Source organism: Harpia harpyja, chromosome 22 (genome assembly GCF_026419915.1).
Source record: "Harpia harpyja isolate bHarHar1 chromosome 22, bHarHar1 primary haplotype, whole genome shotgun sequence".
NCBI lineage: Eukaryota > Metazoa > Chordata > Aves > Accipitriformes > Accipitridae > Harpia > Harpia harpyja.
Genome location: NC_068961.1, coordinates 752,648 through 776,627, shown reverse-complemented (window position 1 = coordinate 776,627; position 23,980 = coordinate 752,648). Strand labels below are relative to the sequence as shown.

Genomic DNA, 23,980 nt, shown 5'->3' with positions numbered 1-23,980 from the left:
AAAGAAAAAGTGTAAATGCTATCTAAAGCTTGAAATGCATGTCAGTAGTAAGAATATTAACCTAAACATTTCTATTTTTTTTGTGGTTTAACTTCTGTTTTAAGAAAAATGGCTTTATTCTGTCTGTGATTCAGCCTGATAAATAATTTTTACTTTATCTGACAACATGTGCTTGGCTGAAATTAACAACTTCATGCTTTTTAAGATGATTTTACCAACTAGCTTTAGCTACTGTACATTTGATTAATATATCATTAAATCAAGGTTTTAAATTGAAGGAAAAAAAAAATACTATCACATTGCTTGATACTGCCACAAGGAAATGCCTTATTTAGAATCTGGAGTAAATGAATGAAACAGAAATAAAGGATTCTAGCTCCATAAGGATTTCTGTACTACAGATATGTAGGAAGCAGCCCAGTACCACTCTTCCCAATTAGGATATCATGCTTCATATCATGCCCAAAGATCAGTGACAGACCATGAGCTTTAACAATTGATTGATTGATCACCTTTCAAAACAGACACCAGAATTTAAAACCTGACATTTCTACATCAAAAAGAGAACTGTCTACTAGCTAGGCTAAATTAATATCTCTGGTAGGTGAGCATTTTATGAAAATCATCTGAATAGAAGGAAAAAGAATACACCTAGAAAAAATTCCCTAATGTTTAACTCTTAACTTCTAAGAACAAAAAAACCACAGTATGAGCCAAGATCCCAAGTAAAGGCAAAGTAGTGAGAAAGTATCTTTAAATGTTTTAAAGACACTGCTGAGCAAACATGTTAAACTTCCACAAGGCATTTTGCAGGTTGTGTATCTTTGCAAAAAAATCCCACCACTAAAGTTGTAGACAACTGCAGACAGTTGTGAAAGTAAATGATACTCTGCTCCCAGTGCCAAAATCTTGTGTCAGTCTAATTCGTTTAACAAGCAACTCAGCTGAGTCCACTCTGCAAAAACCACACAACCAGCTCATGCCAACCACTGTAACCTTTAATTGAAGCAATTTGTTCTGATGAACAAGTCTATTTCCTTTTCAACTCTTTTACATTTAAGCTGTAACTCTGCAGAAATGATGATAATGAAGAAATGTAGATAATGAAGGCTAGAATAGTTCTCATACTAATTTACAGTATAGTCATGCTTCTTCCTACCTTCCATCCCCTTCTTTTCTTTGTTTTTGCATTTTGAAATGGCATCTCACAAAGGATCACAACCAGGAACAACACTGTGCAAGCTAAAGTTAACTGTTTTTGGAAGGCAAGCAGGATCACTTTTACTGTTTAATAGAGATTCATATCTACTATGTAGATATCTGGGAATATTTTATATGCATTTTTATATTGCCCTCCTTCTCTCTTCCTCTTTGGAAGCTTCTGGTTTGGTTTAACTCCTGTTTAAATGTCACGCCAGTTCCCTCACCTCTACTACCCAGTAACACTCTGTTCCCCATAACAAAAGCATACAAAATGAAAGGACCTATTGAACTGAAGTTGACCACCCCATTACTTAGTGGTCCTGCCACTTAATTTATTAATTTGAGACATTCTAGTAATGATAATCTTATGGACTAATAGCAGGACAGACATACTATAACAGAGAATTTCTAGGCAGAAAGCCTCTGACACAATCACTGGAATTTTAACTACTACCTGTCTTCCATGGCATGCCCAGGACAATAAAAGTACCTTGGCCTCTCTGGTCTTTCATGCCTGAAACTTTTCCTAAATTACAGAGAACAATCTGAATGCTGGATATCTCATTAGGCATATAGAATGGACATCCAGTCCTCTGGAAAGCTCTCCAGCAATGAGTAATGACATTTTCTTTCCCCCATGAAGTCAACAGCAGTAGTGGAGATTACTTCCATGAGTCATTATCCTCCCTCCCGCACATACATCATAACATTTCTCATTCCCGCTGAAGAAGTGGAAGAACTAAAGCAAGTGGATATCATGTAATAGTAATCAAGGCAGTATTAGAACAAAATAAAAAAAAGAAGACAGCATAGGGAGATAATCACAATGACACAACTTCAACCAGTTAGACTATCTTGCAAAAAAGTACCTTGGCATTTTCATTACTATCCAACAACAGTACACATCTCATCAGCTTCAAAAAACCAAAAGGAATGATATATATTAATATCATAGCAGAGATTAATTACCTTAATTACCTCTGCCAGCCATTTCAGGGATGCTTTGAGTCACATGCTCTACATTATATTTAATAGTTTCCTGCTTTCACTCCAAAAAGCTTCAGCTGACCAAAGATCACCTTGCCTGGAAGAATCTTAATTCTGGTAGAAGATTCATGACCTACAATCCAAATCTTTTTTATTTCAAGCAGAAGCCATGACGTCTTCCTTCTGAGCAGGATCCTTCCTGTCTCGCTTTGTCTGCTCTGCCTCCTGCAAAAACCTGATAAACGTCACTGTCCAAATCTTAATTTAATTCTGCACTCCTTGTGATCCTCCACCTAGCATATTAACTCTATATCCCCTTCAACATCAAATGACAAGAATTCTTTGGTATTTGCTTTCCATAATTGTGTTTATACAGGTGTTAGGGGTCAAGTTCAGACTGCGCTTAAAAAGACAAGTGGCTTGACCAGTTGCATCCATGCCATCTACGTCAGCAGAGCTCAAATGTTAATCACATCCTCCCCCAACAAGGCACTAGTGAGCACCACTAGGATGCTTGGATTCAACTACGAGGTCCAGAGTTAACATGACAATACAGACATACCTGTGTAGTTCTTGTTTACTAATAGATCATAAAACCAGAACTGCAAATCTACATATTCATTTTTAGAGACGAACATGGTACACATTTTTAAAATATAATCAGATAGGAAGAGATATGTACGAGGAAGTAAGAGAGAAGCAGAGAGGGTGTGTGCATGCATGTAGAGAACCATTAGCAAAAAGGCCAGAGAGAAGGAGAAATGAATCTTCAGATAATTTCTTATTTAGCAACGAGATGGTGAAAGCCTACAGGAAATATTTTACCAATATTGTTTCTAAGAAAGTAACATCTATAGAATAATGTCACCTTTATACTATCACAAATCAAGTAAGCATTTAATTAGCATGACATCAGATGAACACACCCAGCATAATTCAGACATCCCCTGTGAAAAGTGTGGGTGGCCAGGTACAGATCAATTCAACAGATAATGCAGTGATCCACTCAAATGCTACAAATGTTTACCAAGCAACCAGCAAAAGATATTGCCACACAGCAAAAGTTCTAGGCTGTGTCACCAGCCGGCACAGTATCACACAACATGCAGGTAGCACAGCAGCTAGCTCTTATACAAAGCAACACAGAAGAGCTACAACATCGCAAAGTAATCAGTTATTTAATGGTGCCCATACAAAAATCATTTTTATCCTTCACCTGCACCTCTAACAGTTTATGTCTCCAATGGCAGAATATAGAGTCAGAGAGCATGAGAAACAATTTTTAGTCAAAAAGCACAGGTCTACAGTGAATCACTGTTGAATCCATTGCAAATGCAGTTCTGTTGTTCAATGCCTAACTTCACAGTACGGAATATCTTATCATCACATACGAGTCAAGGATGGGAGGCAAATAAATACAGAATTAAGAAAACAGAAAACCTCATTTAATAAAAAAGTCTTCGTTATTTTCTATCTTGCCTCCAACAGATAATTTGATGGGGGGCAGAGTATTTATTAAAAATAAAACTTTGGCTAATAGTTTTTCTTTATTTTTAACTAAAATTACATAGTTCAGACCATAATGAACAGACCACTCAGGTCTCATTAAATATACCCTCCAATACAACTACGCAACTGATTTGAATTCCTCAGGTTTTTCTTGCCCATGCACTCTTACCCGCACGTTCAGTTCCAGTTCTCACTCCTGGCTGTCTACAAGGCTGTTACAAAAAGGATGAAAGACATCAGCTGCTGAACAGATCTTTTCTTTGCAGGCATCAAGCCACTTTACAAAGGCAAATATGTTTCATTACCCCAATTTGGTATGAGAAAAATAAGGCAGATTAAGCAATTTATTTAACCTAGCAGAACCAGGACTTCTGTGACACCTAATCTTGTTCCTACACTTCAGGAACAAGGCAGCTAACCATACAGGAACTCACACATTCCCAGGTGAGCTTCTAACAAGGCCAATGTCTTAATGTAACTTGGTCAGTTATCTAGGTAGGAAAAACTTCTATGGAAATGGCATTCATAATATTGGAGGTGACCACGTAGTTTGCAACATATGAACTGCAGTATACAGGTAATCTATTTCATGTCTCCCGATTTTTTTTATTTTTTTAATACACAATTTCTGCAAGCTTGTTTGCATGGGTGGTTTTTGGAGGTGTGGAGGTGGTGTTTTGGAGGCATTCTATTCAGCAATATAATCACAGTATTAAGGGATCTGGACAACCACCTTCCGCATTTACTTTATTTCATTGATCAGTATTGCATTAAACAGGACAACTGTGAGGAACTATTTTACCACAGCACTTCCAAGTTAGTCCCTGTGTGTGGGAAACACCTCACATAACTTTGGCTGCATAACTTTCAGATAGATAAATTAAGGGAGCCACCTGAGTGCTCCTCTCTGTAGGGAGCAGAGCACGTCCAGAGGCCAACACATTCCAGCTGGAGAGTCACACCAAAACATGTGGCAGCCTGAAATCCTCACCTAAGCCATAAGGCAAGCAGTGCTGTTCTGCCCCAACACGTACAGCCTGCTTGCACAAAACAGTTTTGTGAATGGCTCTTCCACATCCGTACTTTGTCAACACTGTATATACCACCCCTGGAGCATCCATAGCTCATGCTGAAGTGACACACTATTCAAATATATTGCAGCATTACCAAGACAGACTTGGGCATACAGCCCTCCATAAAATAAATGTTCTCTGCTTCTTAAATCAGACACTGACAGATACTCATCTATGTCCACTTCACCCAGAAAATTGTTTTGTACATAACAAATTTCCCTATTTGATTTACAATTAGTTACACATAATTCCTTATGTAAGTACTGGAAAGGTCAAAGACTTTCTGAAAACATAACATGCAATTCTATTTAGAAAAATCCTTCTTATGAAGAAAACCTTAAGAAAGGAAAAAAGTGGGAGGTTATTAACAGCAAGAAGGCATCCTTCACAAAAACTAAATCTATGTCCAAATGAAGATAAAGAAACAAGAATACTTTTAAGTTAAATATAGAAATATCAAATCATTATTCCTCTCCAAAATATTAGAGAAGCAACTTGCAAAAGACATCGATAACTAACAGTAAATTATTTATTAATTTTCATTTAAGGAGAAAAATCTAGCATTGTAAAGCTAATCAATTATCAGGACTAAAAAAATAAAATAAAATTCATACTCAAAGAAGCTACAACCATGGCATTAAAAAACCCGAGCATTTTGCTTGTGTGCACTGTCAAGGAGTTTGAAAGACATTCCCAAGCTAAAAACCTTTTTCGTGGGAGACTCTGATGCGCCCATCTCAAATTGAAGTGTTAAAAGAAGTAGTTACAAAACAAATTGACAAAATGGACAGTAAGAAATCACTGGAAATGGATGGTACTCACTCAGTTTTGAAGCAACTGAAGTGTGAAACAGCTGATCCAGTAACTGGTGAATAACCTCTCATCAGCCTTGTCAAAGACTCTGAAGTGGCAAATGCTTCAGCGGAGATACAGAGACCTATAGTCTGAAACACCTGATGTCCATGCCAGGCAACCTAGCAGAACCTTTTAACAAAACTGTAGAAGTGGACACCTGGGCAGCTGTAACAGGTTGGGACACTGCCAACAAAGATTTTATAAAGGGAGGTTGTATGTCTGTCACCTAGCTATTGAAGTTCTTCAGAGGAAAAAATATATGGATAAGGGAGATTTGGTTAACAATTGAAGTCCACTTAGATTTCTAACAGATGTTAGGAAGACATGTAAGGCATGTCATCAGACTTTTATAAAAAAACTAAGCAGTTATGGGATTAACATGGACAAAAATACCCCAAACAGTTAAAAGTACAAGGGTAGAAGAAAATGCAATTTTTCACAGTGGAGGAAAGTCACGAGTAGAGTTGAACAAGGCTCGAGGAATAGTACATTCAACTTATTTGATAAAAAGAAGTAAGAACGAACAGTAGGTGACAGCTTGCTGATGACACCTAATTTACTGAGAGTAATAAAGATGAGGGCTTACTACAAAGAATCAGAAAAGGACCTTCTGAAACTTAGTGATCAAAATGCCAGGTGAAATTCAGCAGAATCAAACATAAAGCCACGCCCAGGGGAATAAAACAGGCTTAATTTCACATCACAGTTACAGGCTTTGAGCTGATCACAGCCCCTTGGGAACAGGACCTTGCGACTACAGTAGATAGCTCTATGAAGATGTCAGTTCAACACTCAGTAACAGCCAAAAGCTATTCATCATTATAAGCAATTACAAAAGGAAGACAGACCACAACAGAGGAGGTCATTGTAACACTTCTTATGCCTGTGCTGGCCACAGTTTATACTGTGCAGTTCAGTCTTCCAGTCTTCTCTGTCTGTAAAACATCCGACCTATAAGTTGTAGGAAACGACAAAATATACTGGGGAAGCATCACTGTGCACCTGCTCTACTATACTTTTCCACAGATAATTACTCAGAGATGACAATGGAGACAGATGATGGGCCAAATGGGCCTTTGGTCTAGATGGAACTGTGGTCAGACCCAGTGTGCTTTTCTAAAGTAAAAGGCGATACCATAAAATGCACTGGAGAACACCAAATGCATTGCCTACCTGCGATATAACCATAGGTGTGCTTAGTTCACAAATATATTTCATTGGTTCGGTCTGGGTTTGTCACGGTTTAACCCCAGCCAGTAACTAAGCCCCACGCAGCTGCTCACTCACCTCCCTCACAGTGGGATGGGGGAGAGAATCAGAAGGGTAAAAGTGAGAAAACTCATGGGTTGAGATGAAGACAGTTTAATAGGGAAAGCAAAAGCCGCGCACGCAAACAAAGCAAACCAAGGAATTCATTCCCCACTTCCCATGGGCAGGCAGGTGTTCAGCCATCTCCAGGAAAGCAGGGCTCCAGCACACGGAACGGTGACTTGGGAAGACAAACGCCATCACTCCGAACATCCACCCCTTCCTTCTTCTTCCCTGACTTTATCTGCTGAGCATGACGTCCTATGGTCTGGAATATCCCTTGGGTCAGTCGGGGTCAGCTGTCCTGGCTGTGTCCCCTCCCAATTTCTTGTGCCCCCCCAGCCTGCTCGCTGGTGGGGTGGGATGGGATGAGGAGCAGAACAGCCCTTGGCTCTGTGTAAGCCCTGCTCAGCAGTAACCAAAACATCCCTGTGTTATCAACACTGTCTTCATCACAAATCCAAAACGTAGCCCCGTACCAGCTACTATGAAGAAAATTAACTCTATCCGAGCCAAAACCAGCACAGGATTCTAAGGGGAAAGCAGGGTTCTTTCCTTTTAATTCATTACCACTAATAAAGGTTCTCCCAGTGCTACTTGTCACTCAAACTGCAGGTTTTGCTGAGTTTGCAAGGACGTGGTGGAATAAAGAAGAAATTAAATAAATTCACTGACGAAAGAATTTTTAGAGACTTTTTCAGTTGTTTGCTTAAGTACTGGCTCTCTAATGCCCCCAAGAAGACAGAGACAATTAAATGTGTCTTGTCACTTAAGTTCCAGCTCAGAAAACACAGGTAAAAAGCAGTTAAGTTGGGTGAGAAGGTGCTAATAAAAATATATTCACCACATAATTCTGTTAATGGTACCGAATTTCAAAAACAGGAATTTATTTGGTGTTACAGAATTCATATCGTTTCTGCACACCATCACCTACAATTCCACATTCACAGTGAGAGAAGCAGCAAGACAACACAAACGTTGCAAGAACTCCAGTCATCTCTACTTAAAATGGATTATTTTGAGAAAGTTTACGGTATTTTTCTGCCACAAGACAAAAAAGTTTTGCATAAGGTCAAGCTGTCCAAGAAAGCAATGGTTGCCGATCTGTGTCGTTTGCAGACACAGCATGTCTGCTGTGATTTGTCAAAACTTAATTTTCAGTTTACAGATTGAGCAATACTGAGGCTTTGGTATTTTTCCCAGGCTCTTGGGCAACTGTTGGGCTTCCTTCTCATCAGTGAAGACCAATGTTAACAGTTTCATGGCAAGTTACATCTCTGATCCCTACCCAGGCCCTCTCTAATTAGCCAGGTCAAATGATAATCCCAATGGAAGCCAGAGCTAATTAAATCTATATTATTTATATAGATACAATGCAATATATACAATGCAATAATCACCAAGTATTTTTATACATACATTTTCATTATTTTCAAATGAATAATTCCAGATTCTTCATAGCTAGATATTAGGGTTTTTTAATCCTAGGATGCGATGGACAATAGAAGGTGAGTGTGCAGAGGTGATCGGGAAAATCGACTTTAGTAATGTCTCACAGGAAAACCAATGTTTCTCCTTTTTTCATGTTTTGGCAGTTCTGACACACAAAGGCCACGTAGCATGCACAGGTATCTTGGGGTTACACAGGTCTGTTCCAAACTGATGCTAGCCTTAAGGCTGAGCTCCACATAGCACCTGGTACATACCCTTACAAGATAAAGACACTCAAAACTTTCTTATAAAATCCTCTCCACTCTTGGTTCCGAATCCTAAGAAACTTCTTAAAGCTGTAATTTGTTACAGCTTAGCTGTGAACTTCTGTGTATTACAGTAAAGAAAGAAAAGCAAAAAGCAAAGCCTTTCTGTGTTGAAGGCAAGACTAGTCACTAACCTAAAATAAATGAAACGGGCTCTAAGGCAGAATCTTAAATTCAACTTAATTGATAGTCAGGTTCCTCACTAGCACAACTGAGAAATGAGTTATTACTGACATGGATAATTTGTTAATTTCAGTTTATAACAAAATGCAAATCTACTTCTTTGAAGTTCTGTTTTACAGTTGTTTATAAACTGCTCATTTGATGCATTTGTATAAACTGAGAAATTCCAAACTACTACTGCTGTTACTTGTTGAATTTATTATAATTTGGCTTTGATTTAGTAATCATATTAGGCAATTAGAAAATCTAAAATTAAGGTAGGTACACAAGTACTATCGTTTCTTGACTACAGTTTTGGTTAAGTAGCAATAGGTTCATTTCTTTCAGTAGGCCATAATCACACATAAGATATTTTGACAACTGTTCTATACTGTTAGTTAGACAACGGCTACTCTTCTTGTACGCCTAATTAGTTCCCTGATTTAATCTTCAGTTTTCCCTCATGTGCCAGGGTAACTTTTGACTTGGTCAAAAGAAGGGACGGCAGGGGGAAACTTCTCTAGCAGCCTTTTGCTTCCATTCTCCCGAAATCTCATATCAGAGAGAACTTAAATGAAGTTATTAATGGTAATTTACTTAAAGAACATTTTGACAGTCTTCCTTTGGAAAGAATTTAGCAAATATCTATTATATCTACAAATCAACACATCAAAGTGCTAACAGATGAGGGATCTGTATGCCAAAGATAAAGCTATTACTTTGTAACATCATTTTTATGTTTCACATTGGTAATGAAATGTATCCCAGAATACCACTAATAATCTCATTTTACGCAGCTTGGCACATTTGCAGACTTCTGACTGAGAATTAGCAACTATTGGAGCTCACCAGTGCATATAAGCACCTCTTTCTCTGAATCAAAGAGAGAGCTCCAAGGTTCTTACCACTATGCTATTTATTTCTCTGCCTTCGCATTTTGTGCTGCTGAGTCTGACCAGGCCAGCGAGGCTAGTTGTTCTTACAGAGTGCTGAACGTAAAGAAATTTAACAGAGAGATTCAGAGGTTGCCACCAAAGAAGCCTTGCAAAATTACTTCCATTTCTTTCTCTCTAAGAACACCTCTCATGGTTGCTGCTGTTTTCCCCAAACTTATCTGTTCCAGGAGGAAAGCAGGTGGTCATTACCTAGCACAAGCACCTTTACTCAGTATTGTGGCACTGCCTCAATAATTCCCTTCTACTTCAGCAGCAAGGCCAGCACAGCTGCAGCAGGGTCACAGTGACCTAGAGGGTCGTTGCAGCACAATTCTGATAAAAGACCTCAGTGCCCTATTTCTAGGGGCTTGAGCACTGTAACTGTGCTGAGGGCCCACTGTCCCTACCCAGTGTACAAAGACATCCACACGAGAGTGCACGCTGGTCCATGTGGTCACAAATTCAGAATACTTATTCTCCCAGCTCCTGCTGTTTAACGTAAAAGCCAAAATTGTTTTAGACAGAGAAGCCAGAACCCAGGATTCCCCATCCTCCTCACATGCACACAGAGAGAATCAAGAGTATCCTATCACATCACCATACCAACTCAAGCTGTAGGCTTGCTTTAAAAGAAGGCGTCACTAACTGACATTATATCAGGCCCCCTTCTATGAAACCATATTGAATAAATTGTAAGAGTATATACTGGATTAGGCCCTTCCAGGATTGAGACAACCAGATGTGTCATTTCTCACTCACTAGTAGGATTATTACATTGACAGACAGTAGTCCTGGACTTGCATGAAAACAGATTATAGGTTATTTCTAGGCAAGAAAAAAGCTGGGCAAAGGCGTTTCTTACTAGCATTTTCACGCTTTGGGATTTAGGCATCTCAGTCCCAAGTAATTCCTACATTATGTGCCCACGTGGTTTATTAGGGGCACCTCTAGACAACTTTTGAACAGTCCATCAGGTTTGCATTGTTGAGAGCAACGCTTTGAAAACAAACTACAGAACTCAATTCTATCTCTCCTCACCAATTTCATTTTCAGGATGAAGAAGGGTTCTTAGATACAGCTGAGACATCTATAGAGTCCAGGAATCTCCAAGGTCAGAGGACAGCTGAGAGAAGACAATCTCACCACAGAAGTAACAAACTTGCTAGTGTCCCTTGTACAGCATTACCTTACTTACACTTATTTTGCCCTACCTGAAACTCAGCAAAATGTCACTCCTGCATAAATCCATATGTGCTTTACTGGAATGGAGATTTATGCATTTTTGATCACTCTTAGGAATTCTAAAAAACAAATCTAAGTTTAGGAAGGAACAAAAAGTTTCAGGGTTTTAGTAATGACACTAACTGTAAATTTCAGCTGTGGCGGTAACGACCTTATTGTGCTGCTACATGAGCCAAGGTTCAGTAAGTGGAAGGATAAAACCTCTTCTTGAAACACATCCTCCCTCAGAACTGTCTCGTGTAACAGAATATCTACATCACAGGGAGTTTCAGTGATATAATAGTTTGTCTGCCAGATGTGTACATATGACAGCAAAAGCTGACACATATAGCTACAATGAATAACACATCACCAATTTAAAGCTGACTACAAACAATGCATCATATTAAATCATTCATCCCTGTAGCAGCCGCACCCAGTCCTGTTTATGGAGACACCTTCAATGTCTCATTAGGTATATGTCACAAGGTAGGGCCTGGAAGAAGCTCTTGTCAGGGTAACCCATATAGTTCAAGCTTAATTTGTGAGATGAGACAACCCTTGTAGACGTCACCACTGGAGATTTTACAAACAATGGCAGTTTTAACATAAGGAATGCATCACCTGTGACACATAAAGGATTTTACAACCCATCCTCAACTTCCATCTAACAGTTCTGTACCTCAAAGCAATGTCAGGTTCTCTGCAATGGCTGTAGTGCAGTTTGCTGAACTTCTCACCCATAATTATTAGGTCTTTTTCAGAAAATTTAACTGGATGATCCTTCTCTCTCGGTCTGTCCTTCGTCTCCTCCTAGCTTGACAGTAAGAACCCATGGCACTGGCAACATTGAAATGTTCTATCACAACTCTGCTATTTGCCCTAGAGAGTTAGCTCCCACATCTACCAACATACAAAAGGTCCCATGTAGTAGACTGACTATCAGTATCCCAACTTTAAAGCCTTCTCCTTTTTGCACAGTGCAAGAATGTCTGAAGACAGTTGCAGGACTGATTCTCTGCTGAACTCACCGAAGTCCTTATAGCCAAAATGAACACACACCATGGTAGCAGCAGACATCTGCAACTCCACAGCTTTCCTTTTATTATTTGCAAATTATCTACAGTACAACTATTTCAAAAAATGTATTCCTACTGATCTATTATTGTACATACCCCGTATTTAACTTCAGATGCAGCGTGGGGATTGGTATTTTACAACAGCCATAGATACATGTACATTCTTTATATTAGCATTAGTTCTATACAAATACTGCTCTGCTTCTTTACTCAATAAGAAATCAAACTTATTTGACACCTGTGCAAGATTTCTTTGCAAATCAGGTAAGGAATAGCATGTTCCACAGAGTCCCTAATCCAGCCCAGTTTGCTTAAAATGTGCCATCACCTTTCTCCACTTCCACTCCAGAAAGTAACCAAAGCTAACAAAGGGCTTTCATCTAGTGACTGATGTCTGGAAGCTAGAGATGATGCACAAGCAGTATACAAGTAGAAATAAGTGAATACTAAGCACAAACCCATCTCCTGCTCTTTCTTTCCAAATGCACAACATTCACAAATATATGTTCTCAATTATAGCCAACTTCACCTTGACAGTAGACATTTCTATACTGCAGTCAGGCTGTAACATAAGCCTCACAAAGATTCTTCAACTAGCTTTAAAGTAGTTGAGCTCCCATACAAGTAACAGTGGTGCTGCTACAATAAAATACACCAAAGAAGGTGGAAAAATACTGGAGGGTTAGGGCGTTAACCCATCAGCAAAGGATTAAACAGGATGACCAAGATAGTTACTGCCCTCAGGTGACAGCCCCACCCCTGTGGAAGGTGCCCTGTCCCTTCCAGCAGTGTCAGTGAATGGCACAGAAATCCATTTGTAGACCAACCCAATTTATAGTCCAGCACGTTAAGGTAAACAAGGAGCATGGATTCATATACCATTCAGCCATCAATGGTGGCAGGAAAGATGTGACAAGGGCCAAAAAGATAGCACCTGAGTTACCATCCCACTTAATCCATCATCAAACATGCAGGAAGCCCATGTGACCATGATGCCATAAGCTTCACCACTCCTACCACTACCAGTGGTGCCCAAACTTCAGTCATCCCTGCAGCTTGTATTCTCTTACTCTCCAATGCGATTGGAATTGCTTGCTCCAAATACACCAGCAAACCAGTTTACTAGGGCAATACTCAGCAATAGCGAATTTTGAGTGAATATTGAATCTGCAGACACCATCACCGAAAGAAAATGACACGCAAGCATCACAGGGACATGTGCATGATGTGCATCCCTAAAGGGACTTCCAACACATCATCAACTTAGTTCTTTTTTTGCTAATGGCTTTGTACCTAAGCTACAGTAAAAATGTCAATTCCAAAAGGATACCGTGCTTACTAACATGATTTCTCTAGCCCAGGGCAAACCCAATTGAATTATGTCATAAACTGCAGGAGCGATATATATTCATACATCCAAGGAAGAGCAGCAAAACACTAGAACCAAAGCTGAACTGCTGTTTCTACACTGGGAGTCAGCCTGCACAGACATCAAAGCTTGGTACCAAGTGCTGTTCTTCAGCATAGAGAAATCCTGCCATCTGCTAGTCGCACAACATTTAATAGTGGCAAGAGTAATATATTATCTCCCCCTACTTTTGTTCGAATTCTTGGTCAGCGACTAGAATTCCTTACCCCTGGCTATCATTCTGCCATTGCTGGGTTGTGCTGGATAAACTGTACCTATTTCAGAATAGCACTTATGTCCTGCAATGGGGTCTTCTGGTACTCGGGCCTGTCAGACTGAGTTCTGTTGCTGATTCTGATACAGAGTTCAGAGATGCCACACAAATTATTGGAGGAGGGCACTGCGGTCTAAATGAGAGAGAAGAGGACAAAGAGCTGGGAGATCAAACCACAAATCCCAACTCTGCCACTCTCTCATTCAGATAGCCTCTTACAGATTACAGTGCCTTGTGAATAAAGCTGATGTAAGGAGACTGGATTCAACCCCAGATTTGGCATGCAACTCTTGAGCAGGTCACTTAAATTTCCAGACATTGGTCTCCCACTTCCATGGGAAGATGTTTCAGTAAAACTGGTTATTCTATTTTGCAATTAGGTGGTGTTCTCTAATGAACCCTTAACAAATTAACAAGGCTAATGTGCTGAATTCCTTGAGTTGTGATCCCTCGAAATGCAATTCTTCTTCCGTACTACTAAGCATCTTACTACTTCATCTTCAAGACAGAGAGGTGCCTTTGGTACAAGACAAGTCATTTGAATACTTAAAAAAAAGTTTTGCAAATACTGTAAAGTCAACAATACACATCAGGCACACCAGCTTCCTGACACTGCTTCCAGAAGGGATAAAGCAGTAAGTGTGGTGAGGCCACCACAGGCAGGAGCTGTAGGCAATGAGAATTAGCAGATGGGGAACAGAAGCCTTAGCAGATCACCTGGTCATGCACTATTACTAAAATTTCACCATCTACCAAAGGTGGAAAACAGGATGGAAGGAGAAAGAGACAGCTGTTTGTTTTTTCATTTTGCTTGCAGAAAGAAGAGGAAAAGGACTTATGATTATCTTATTGTCATGAACGACCTTAGAGTTCATGCCCCAGTTTGGTGTATGGGACTTGCGCTAATCCATAGGGTTCATTCTAGAACCTTGCATTCTAGACCAGGACTCCCAGACTTGCTTGCACCGCTACCACCATCTACCACAGCAGCAGTAGAGGTTCTGCTAGCGATGACAGCAGCAGCTCCCGACTTCCTGTTGAGCCAAAAAGCAAACACAGGAGAAAGTGCGTTTCCAGCTTCATCCTTCAGTTGGACTAGACAAAGACTGGGGGATGCCTGACCCCAGTTCTCTGACCCTCAAGCTAATGCCAAGCTTTTGTGCTGAATTTCAAATCAGTGTATTTGTCCTCCCCACAACAAGCTTGAAATAAAGTGTCAAGAAACTTGACAAAGTCTTCCACTATTAAAGACCTGTAGCCTGCCACCTCCCTGTAAAATGACATACAGGTTCTCTTCATCAACCAAGTGCTTCAGGCACTATCTAAATCTGCAACACCATGAGCGCCCAGAGTGGTGAACAAGCTGTACAGCTTTGGACACAGTATCTCAAGCAGGATGGGAACGAACTGGAGAAAGTCAAGAAAAGATGAGTAGGTCCAAGAAGCAGGACTCCCAAAGGAAGACTAAACTAGCAAGGACTTCTGAACCAAAAAAGGAAGATGGGATTTCTCTGATATGTTAAAGGCCATTTTAAGAAGGAAGACAATAGGTCTGTTCTCCCTATCTTTGGAGACAGGAAAAGCAAAGGGCTTAAGTGCAGCAAGGCATGTGGACATATAGTAATATTGTCTAATAGTAAGATAAAGAACCACAAGGGATGGACCAGATAAGGAGGTTGTGGGGTCCCCATTATTTAAGGCATTTAAGAATATGTTAAGCAGACATCCAACATAAATACTGGTGATCCTACTCTAGGGCAAAGGGAAGAATGAATTATATGATCTCTGGAGGACTCTTCTAACACTCTTCTCTGAGACTTTGAGGAGTATAAGCACATGCAAGCAGGCTGCTAATGCAAGGTGTGTATCTACAAGATTCATCTAGCAGAGCTTGCCTAGTCTTCTCAGGAAACCTCCTACTTACCCGTCATGGAACCCTACACTCACACCTGCCATTCCAAAAACACCCATTCTAGCCCATCCATCTCCTACAGACCCATAAAGCTCTTGGCTTGGAGTTATAAGTGACACAATGATGATTGATTCTCAATAAGTGATGCACAGGGTGAAAGATCTAGTAAGTGAGCCTGGAGCTAAGCACCCAAAAATGACAAAAGCAGACATCAGGTAGATTAGAAACCACATGGAGAAACCACAGCCAGAGCCAGCAACTCAGCAGTTACAAAACCAGCAGTGTTGGGTCCTGAAGCATCAACCACGGGCTGAATATCACTCAAAAATACCTCACAGACCATCAACAGAATGTGATTTCAGAACCTACAGAACACAATACTGTTATGAAGGTGTTCCCAAGAAGGAATCGTTTTTCAGAACCTTAGATTCACCTCTCCCATTTAGAATGTTTCAGTCTTTTTCCATTGACATCATGCAGTGTTTTGATTCTTAATAGTAGCAACTAAGATTTTATCCTGGAGAAAATTCATCACTCTCCTGTGCTAAGGAACAGCACAAAATTTGGAGAACTGGCTTTGGCATTGGTGATTATCAACTCAGACAAAGAACAAGTAGCTTGTTCATATTTTATTTATTTATCTGGATCTTTTAAAAACAAATTTATGTTTACCATTTTCCAAAAGTCCATTATCATAACGAATGCTATACATATCCCCATAGGAGCCTTTTTCAGGCTTCTTTGGACGTGGTACATCTTGAAGTGTAAAATACACAAATTTAAGAGAGAAAACCTCTCCAGGATGGCCTATAAAGACCAAGTAAACCTACATCAAGTGCAGTGGTGGGTACTGATGACAGCCCATTTCAGAGATAAAAAAAAAAAAAATATTACTCATTTCTACTGCCAAGGTATCCTATTCCTCTGACTACTGAAAACACAATGAAACTAGTGCACTGACTCAATGACAAATGCTAGTTTCATAATTAGGGTGGAGCATGCAAGCAACTATAAAGGTTGCTCCAATCTGAGACTCTCACTTCTGCTGGATGCATTTGAAAGCTCTGGATTTTGAGTGAGGTAAGCATAACTTAAACATATTGGGTGTTTCAAATCCTTGAACCTAACTTAGATTACCTTTTTCCTTGGGAGAGTTGGTCCAGTTTTACAGGAAAAAAAAAAAAAAACCCACACAAGAATCTCTTTTCATCTAGGTTAAGTATTAACCATTTCACATGGTTAGTAAACCAATGAACTGTGTCAGATGTATTTCAAAATTCTGATGCACAGGATTGTTATTCTCTGCTTTGTTTGCAGTCATTCTTCAAGACAACATCTGAGAAACATGGAACATTTACTCAATGATAACCTTCTGAAGTATTTTACCCAGTATGCTTTAATGGAGGGTAGCACCAGTGCACTGTCCATCGCTGGGCTGAAAAATCTACTTCAGAATCAATTTGCACAGTACCTGAAGGTAAGTTTCACTCTTATTATATTCACTGTGCTTCCTATGAAATGGATAGGAAAAAGGAAATACAGGCAATGATGTTGCAAGGCAGATTATTGTGTCCAAATGGTTTCCCTGACTCCATAAATAATCCTTAAATAAGGGTTGGCTTATAAAATTTCATTCACATTAATGAACAGTAGAGCCAAACAGATATCTGAGTAGGGAGTTTGTAACAAAGGCCTATGAAATAAAATGCAAAAATCTAAGAAGCTGCTTTGTTCAGGTTTTTTTATGTAAGCCAAATTTCATCTGAGTCTTATAAAATATTTTTTGTTTCAGTCTAAATAATAAATCTTGAATCTAGAAAATATATAGAAAAATCTATAAACCAAGTACATCAGTAGGACAAATTTAAAGGTAAGAGACATGAGCCAATTTCTCTCTCCATTAAGTTCCCACCATCATAAAATAAAAGGTTTGCCATTCCAGAAAGATGCCAAGTAAAGAAAAGAGATGCCACCAAGCTAGAGAGAGAAATACCCATTTCCTGTAGCTGGAAAAAATCTAGGTTCTGATTTCATATACATTCTCTGTCAGACCTTTCCTGAACTGCATTAGGACAAAATTTAGATTCTTTTGCTAGACAAATCCTTAAATACTGTGTTTTGGATAGCTGACAAAAGCAATTTTTGCTAAAGGTCTGAAAGAAGTTGCACCTCAACAGAAAAATCCAGTATTTTGCGAAATACGGTAATCCAATTTAGTCGTTTCATTAACATGAAGTGGCTAATTAAAAAAAAAAAAAAACCCAAAACAAAGGTTTTTTCCCTTAAAAACATGTCAGAAATTAATTGCCAAAAATTAATAGGAAGTGTAACAGCAAATTCAGAAATATAACACTTTTTATATATATTAGCTGTAGACAATTTAGCACCATACCCATTTTCACAGATATGTGGAAATGGAAGGGCTCAGGAAAAGCAATACTCATGTTTTCTGTCTGGATAACAGACATTTTCAAGCATCTACTCTTCACAGAAATATATGGCATCATAATAAATCAACATAAAAGCACAACAGGACATTACAAAACATATATAGACATAAAGTATGAAGAAAGAAAACATTTTTAAAATTTAAATTACAAATCAAAACTGTTTTTATATTATTTAACTAGCCTGATCAGGGATGTTATCAGAATACTCACTGCATCAGGATGTTACATGCGTACTTACCAGACACAACAAATTAAAGGAGCCAATAATCTAAACTGGAATTAATACATTAGCAAGAAATTTTCAACAATGAATACAGTATTTCTAGTAAGGAGGGGAAAAGGGGAGGGAAAGAGACTCTCAGGTCCTGGTCCAAAGCCTAATGAAAGTAGCAACATGTTTTCAAAAAGCGCATGCAGGGCCCAAATTAGTATCTAATAAATCAGTAAGTGGTATGCATATCAATTTTTATTGGTGGCTATGTACATGCTGCAGCTATTCCACCTGCTCCATTTCCTAAATTCCAAATTTACGCACAAGACTGAAGTAACCCGAGTAATACTTGATACTTCTCAAATGGTTATCATATCTTTGTTAACGTTTTTGGCAGGCAATAGCAGGCACTGTATTTCTAGTTTAACCAGTAAAACTGGTAAATACAACACTACCAGTAACATCTTCAAGTAACACTGACTGCTATTGACTGCATCACTTCTTGGCAATATTCCTCATAGGAAAATAGTTGTGGCAATCTATTTATTTCATTCTCTTTTTTTTGTTCTTTTTTTTTTTCTTTTTTTTCCCCTATAAAACCAGGATACATTCTCTCTTGATAACGTTATTAAATCGCTGGACAAAAATAATGACGGAAGTGTCAGCTTTGATGAGTTTGTGATGCTTGTAAAAAAGATAACTGGTACAGAATAGTAAGGCACCTGCAAGAATGAATATCACTGCTTTGAAGGAGAAGAGCCTGGTGTTCGTGTACATTATACGTACACCTAAACCCCCAGATTTGTTACAATTTTAAAACGTACAGAATAAAGATTTGACATATAACAAAGTATGTTTTGTGTTGTGTTTTCTGCACATTCGCTAGCCACACTTACCAGCTAAGCTGCCTCACAATTAGTTCAGAACCACCTGTTTCTATTTCACGCTGCATTTGAGAAAGTGTCATTTAACAAACACTGCTTTACTTGAGCTATTATTTGGACCTCTAGAGCAATTCAAATCAAATGGTTTCTAAAACACACAAAAAGAAGTATCGTTCCATTTGAGGAGTGTCCCTTAGTGTATACTACCCAATACTCCTCCCAGTTCAGTTTCATCGATCACATAAGATGACACTTCCATATGGTAAACAGTTCAATTTTTTAAAACATAAAGTACTTATTTTCAATAACAATGCAACAATACTAAGTATGATGGCTGTAACATTACACACTCATTTTTAATTATATTTACAAAAGCATGTACTTTTTTGTTATGACTCTTGTAAATGGGAATACACAAGTACATACAGGAACTGAGTCATTGCTGTTGTAATTAAAACATTCACTACATTTATTTGGTGCAGTTTTAATCTTTCCATTGCATGATTCCCTGTGACATATGTATTTTCACACATGTAATTAATGAGCATTATTATTTACTTTAAGAGGAAATTAGTGAAAAAGAAGAGAACTGAGAAGAATGGAAATTTTGAAGACAAGTAATTTAGGCACTAAACCTACCATAGAACTTGGAATTTTGGACTGAATTTTAACACCAACATCATCTATTATCCTGATAAATCAGTTAGATCTCAGAGTTACTTAAGGACTTAAAGACTCAACTTAATTGCAAAGCCCATCAAGTGCACTCAAGATCCCATACTAAAGTGGTTTCCTATCCCTGAATTTCCCCTCCATGAAATGAGGAGTAATGTACTCCACACCAGTGATGAATGAATAGAAGACTTAAAAATTATGATATTTAAACATGATATGAATGTTCTAACAGGCTCCTGCGCCATTCTTTTACACAAACCCTTCAGTTGTTAAAATGTGTTACGTTTCTTGGAAGAAAAGAAAATAATAGTATTTATTACTTTTTTCTGGTTTATGAAAAAAAATTATTCTAAATTAACAATATGCTTTGATTTCAAAACTAAGTATACCCCACACACATTTGCTTACTAAGCTACGTTAGCTACCTTACACACAGAAGTAAAATCACAGAATTTTAAGAGGTGCTTTTGCATGAGTGGGACATACATTCCTTCTCATCTCTTAGACAGCCTTTGAAATTTTTTAATTCAATCGAGTTACTGACATCCTGAATAGGAAAAGTGGTCATCAAGAAACACTCATGTTGTAAGAGTGTCACCTACTGGCAAAATCTATTTCTGCACAATTTCTCGAGTTACAGAAAATGCACTTATTTTACCTGGTGCAATATCTGAAGTTTCATGATCTTACACAAGGTGCAATAGGTCACAAAGAACAACGGCCACAATTGAAATTAGCTTTTTTAAATTTAAAAAAAACCAACCAAACGAAAAAGCACATTAGAATTATTTCTGGAAAGAGTCTTTTTTTTTCTTCTAGAACAGTATTAGATGCAGTTGCAATAAAATGTACAAAGAACATAATTAAAAGGCCCATCCAAAAAAACAAATCCAAGTTTAATAGTAGAGGAAGACAAGGGAAATGGAACAAAACAAATAACTCTTTTGTCATCCAGTGAATCCAGTTCATTAGCATTCACAGAGTATACAGTTTCCTTTTAAAGGGGTTAATTTTAAAATTATTACTTGCAACAGAAAACTCATCCTAAGCACTACTGTCAAGCAAATGCATTACTTTCCTGAACAGCTATCTTCCTGCAAAGAACAGTAACAATTTACCTATCATTGTTATCCAAAAGGCTAGAAAGTAAAGCAGAAAGCTTAAGAATATATAATGGCAACGTGAGCTGCACATAATCAACCAAGATGACATCGAGAACTTGAGGGACTGTGATTGCTGCTCATGTACCTCCCTCATTTTCCTTACTGAAATCAAACGTGTGTTGAAGAGGAATTGAAGCCAAAACCTTAAGGTGGTGTTTTGATAGTGTAAATGGTATGGTCTGGTGAATACAGATAACTGCCATATTAGAGGTCGGGGGGGGGGGTTCCCTTCAGAGTACACATTTTTAATTTAAGCCTAAATGAAAATATCTAATATCTACTTCAAGTCTCTCAAACACAGCTTATAAATCACAGCTTATTAGTGTTTTCAAATTCTAGGTCTCATTTCCTTTAAGTTTTCACCACATAGATATTCAGCTTTAGGAATTCTTTTTTCCCCTACATTATTTGAAATACACAATTTTGGCTGTTTTACATTATTAAGCCATGAACTTCCATTATTTGTATGCAGAGACTACTAGTTTTTCCAAGGTATTTGAAATCTTAACTCTACAATACTTGCAGTCATTTACATGTCAATATAATTGATATCAATATTCCCCAAAACAAGCAATACAGGGTTATACAGGGTTTCCCTCCTATCTAAAGTTACTCATGGGTGCTTTTGCAGAACCTAGGTTGACCAACTTTGCTGTGATGATAATCAGCAGAAACAGACAAACAGCTAAAATGAAACAGATATTCAGCATTGCAGGCAACTCTCTACATTTGCACATTCAGTTGTACATCCGTCATGGTTCAAAACAGAACAAGTCATAATTGCCTCATCACATAAAAACCTTTTACAATGCTCAAAACTTTTTACTAATGAAGACAATGCTCTTCTATAGTACAATAACTTGTGTTATTTTAATTGAGACAGTTGCCAGTAACATCATTTCTCATTATTTCAGCCACCTGTTTTTCCTTTGGAAGCCTAATTGAGTCACATGATTACTTGACAATGTCAGGTTTTATTTCTAATACAAAAAAGGTTCAAATTTCCATAGATGCAGACAAAAGGGAAGCAAAGTAGACCAAGATATTTTATATGTACTTTAGAAGAAGCTATCAACTTTGGTGAGTACAGTTCCAGGTATTTGAATGCTTAGCAAATTTGGAAGGGATGTAAGTAGCTGCATATTTCACAGTTGCCCCCCAGTTCCCCTGCCAAGCTACATTTTTGAACTTTTGCCTTTTTTCCTTTTTCTTAAAAATAAGAGAAAATACAGCTACTGCCTCACCAGTGCCCTTCTTCTCCCTCTTCAGTTTCCAAAGGAGCAGGAAACGAAAGAAAAATACACTGCTTTGCTCCTAGGTTAGCACTCATTTGAGCCACTCAGTGGCATCACAAGGTATTATCAGTACTGATATGGTGTTTCCAATTAACTTTCTTGGATAATGAAACATCTGCATCAGTTTGGTAGTTTACAAGCTTCACTAATCTGCTTCTCGTCCAATCTTTTTTATTGATTTGCTATTATATAGAATATCTAAACAGTTTTTAGCACAAGATGGACTCTGCTAAGACAGATTATTTAGTAGTTATAATTATTGATAGTGCAAATTTCCCCCGTGGAATGATTCTGTTTCTTGCCCAGAACTGAGATGTCAAAGATCAGATTAAAATGCTGAAATATGACTGGTAATAACCAATTTCAGAACCCTAATGTAGCTCAGAACAAAAGCATATCCATTATACATACTGCAAACATACTGCTTCAATTGTAAACACTGTATTAATCTTCTATGACACATACATTCACCCCATTATTTTCTTAATTTTATGTCCACATAATTTTCTCTTTCACACATATACTTTACTTGCCCTTGAATGCAAACTGCAAATCACTCAGTTAATTACTTGTGGAATAAAATTTTGTCCTAGATATATTGTACTAATACACACTAGCATTTCTGTAATAGAAGAAACTGCCAGTAGGGCTGCAGCAGACAAGCATCCGTGTTCCTGCCTTTAGCTAAGTGTGGAGCTCTGCACTGGAGCTACTGTAAACGACCCTTAGAATAATGGAGAGAAACCAGCAGTTCCAAAGGGTGACTCATCCCCTCCTGATGATGTGACTGCATCCTGAAAAGGTACCCGAGGTGACTAGCTGAAATGCAGTCATGAGAAGTTAAATAAAACTGGCACTAAAAAGCCCTAGAAATAAAGATGCCCCAGAATCAGTCTTCCATACTATCCCTCTTGCTTCCCCAAAAAGTTACAATAAGCTTTCAACATCTTCCACATTTTACAACACATTACTATTGTGAAATTAACCCCTACAGTGAAAGAGTACGCCTTTGCATACATTCAAGAAGGGTGAAGGAAGAGAACTCTTATGACGGCAAGCCCACAAATTTGATGCCAAATGCAAAGTTTACCTCTGTTCACCTGAGGACATTTCCAAATGCCACCAAGTTTTAGCAGCAAGTCTCACACTGAAACTCTGAAGGTCTCCAATTTACCTTCAAAAGTTCAGACTATATTATCTCTCCCATGCATATAAACAACCTTGACAAACAGGTGAAAAGCTTTAAAAACCTCCTATTTGCATGTTTCAGACTAAGCAGATGTGGAGAAAAATATGTTTTACTTACAAATCCCAACAAAACCCTTTTGAAGGAAATTGATACAGAAACAGTAGGTCACTATGAGCAACCCACTTAATTTATCACTAGAACAGATGTTTACATTTTACACCAAGATACTACTTTATTTCTCACACATATTTCTGTTCTTTTTCATTTTCTTAAAAACCCTCTCTTACTGATCATTTTTTAAGTTTTACTATTATGACAATGTGATACCATACTCTCCTGAACTAGGAGATACCTGGAAGAAGTCCACTCTAAAATTCGACCATTGGCATATGATATAGAGCCCTGTCATATCCACAGCATTGAAATTTTT

General features: G+C 38.2%; 1 protein-coding gene across 2 annotated transcripts in view; it reads right to left on the bottom strand.

Moving 5' to 3' along the window:
- Positions 1-23,980, bottom strand: part of CTPS2 (CTP synthase 2) — an 82,354-nt gene that overhangs the window by 26,722 nt on the left and 31,652 nt on the right. The gene's annotated exons all lie outside the window — the stretch shown is intronic.